The sequence below is a fragment of the Lithobates pipiens genome, unplaced genomic scaffold, assembly GCF_037356315.1.
Source record: "Lithobates pipiens isolate NorthernLeopardFrog02 unplaced genomic scaffold, aLitPip1_a1.2 Scaffold_18, whole genome shotgun sequence".
Taxonomy (NCBI): Eukaryota; Metazoa; Chordata; class Amphibia; order Anura; family Ranidae; genus Lithobates; species Lithobates pipiens.
The window spans coordinates 28,924,795-28,927,146 of record NW_027507758.1 but is presented as its reverse complement, the minus strand read 5'-3'; the positions used below and the strand labels follow the sequence as shown (position 1 = coordinate 28,927,146).

The window sequence follows — 2,352 nt, the reverse complement described above, 5'->3', positions numbered from 1 at the left end:
TTTTCACAATACTCAAATTTCCCGAGATACTGAATTTTGGGTTTTCACTAGCTGTAATCTTCACAATTAAAAGAAAGAAAGGCTTGAAATATATCACTCTGTGTGTAATGAATCTATATAATATGTGAGTTTACTTTTTGAATTGAATTACTGAATTAAATTAACTTTTTGACAATATTCACATTTTTTTAGATGCACCTGTACAGATTACCCCTGGGGTTCAGCTTTGAGGGTTAAGTGATAGGGGTGCTTAAGTGTTAAGGGATTATTTTGGGGTAGGGGTGGGCAACCTCCGACCTCCAGCTCTGGTGAAACTACAGTACCCATCATGCCTCTAGGAGTTATGCCTAGGATTGTTAGGGTCTTGCAATGTCTCATAGGATTTGTAGTTCCAAAACAACTGGAGAGCCGAGGTAGCCTACCCCTGTTTTAGGGGTTAGGTAAATTCTTAGGTGATTAGGTAGGGGAGTGTTAAGGGAAGTACTTTAACCGCTTGCCGACCAGCCGCCGTCATTATACTGTGGCAGAGCGCCACGATCCCGCACACTGTCATAGCTACAGTGGTGTGAAAAAGTGTTTGCCCCCTTCCTCATTTCCTGTTCCTTTGCATGTTTGTCACACTTAAGTGTTTCGGAACATCAAACCAATTTAAACAATAGTCAAGGACAACACAAGTAAACACAAAATGCAATTTGTAAATGAAGGTGTTTATTATTAAAGGTGAAAAAAAATCCAAACCATCATGGCCCTGTGTGAAAAAGTGAGTGCCCCCCTTGTTAAAACATACTATAACTGTGAATATTATATCCACGAATAGGAAAAAGGGAGGGGGGGGCCAGGGGATTTTTTAACGGTACATTAATTAAAGAGACAAAGATTTCTTAAAAAAGAATTCATAGCTTTAATGTTGGAAATATATTAAAATTATTTTGGAGAAACCAAAATAGCAAAAATATAATAGCAAATACACATTTTATACAAAAAGTTACATGACACAAGATATAGGGGATCCTGAAATTGTTAGTTGCTGAGAATGATCATATATCCTCCCGACATGTTTCGCGTTTTTGCTTCTTCAGGGGAGTATGCAACTAACATGAACATAAACATAAAGAGAGGTTTAAGAATACAAAAAATACAATTATGCCATACAATTAGATACACATAAATTTCAGAACATTAGGTATGAAATTGGTCTCAATTTGCTCAGTCCAAATGCTTACCCAGATATAATCATTTCCTGCATCGCAACCCACAGGCCAACAGATGGTGAAATAGATGACAAGAATTGGGTGACAGGATCAAATGCTAAAAACAACCCAGCCTCATGCAGGGCATAGATGGAGGTAGACAAGCGCTACAAAGATCAAAAACAAAATCCAGAGATAAATACCAAGTATGACAAGTCCAGCACAGGTATTAAAAAATGTTAGTTTGTAACAAAGTGGGTAAGTAAATATCAATCCCTAAATTATAAAAGGGAATTGGGGCTGAGAAACATGCCTCCATAGTAGAATATGAGATGCTTATTATCAGAGGGATGGAACAATTGATTTTAATTAAGCCTAATTAGTATAAGGGTTGAAAGAAGTGGCTACTGGGGGTATACTGCAAAAATACTGTTAAAGAGAGTAGAAGGAATAAGAATTATTTTTACCTGCAGTTAGAATCAGAGATGAAAGAGTTAATTCCATATGATGGTATTGGTGCAATACAAATGCAACAAATTACAAAAAAGGAATCAATTGATTCATTATGATGTTTTATAAGTTGCAGAGTGCAGCGATATGCTGCCACTGCCAGGCTGAACCTACAAGTAAATAAAAAGAAGGATGACTAAATATAGGTATAGAAAGATGAGAGGCGGTATTATAACAGTATAAAATTCAGCTAAAGAAATATATTTACCAAGAGGAAAAGTTAGCGTGGCGGTAGTATCTGTGCTGAACCTGCGCTACAGATGAAATGACAGCGCTGCCTATTTATATCCCCCATCCATCGAGCCGGCGTCTGACGTCACCGGCTCGATGCGGACAGCCATAGGTGGAAGCAGTGAGCATGTGCAGAGCCTTTCAAGTCGGCATTTGAACTACCAACCCCATAATGCCTCAGTGCTGACGCGAGGTTAATTTGGACAAATGCTGATGGAAATGGGGCTAAGCTGACTCTCCGCCCTTGGAGGGGGCGGGAAGACACAAGTCAGCATGGAGGGCAGAAGAAACGACGATTATCATGGCTTTTAACCCTAGAGGGGATTACATGCTCACTGCCACCTCAAATCGGGCGCCGCCTGGGGATAATACCCAGCTGCGCCCTTGGGTGTCCATATGCCCTTGCATACTTGGAGCAAGG

At 39.7% G+C, this 2,352-nt stretch overlaps 1 long non-coding RNA gene across 1 annotated transcript; it reads right to left on the bottom strand.

Moving 5' to 3' along the window:
* Positions 1-905: 905 nt before the first annotated feature.
* LOC143990032 (uncharacterized) lies at positions 906-2,111 on the bottom strand. Its single transcript, XR_013277116.1, has 4 exons — positions 1,909-2,111; positions 1,658-1,810; positions 1,224-1,357; positions 906-1,091 (listed from the first exon to the last, which is right to left on the bottom strand). It is a non-coding gene; the product is annotated as an uncharacterized LOC143990032 (long non-coding RNA).
* Between the last annotated feature and the right edge of the window lie 241 nt (positions 2,112-2,352).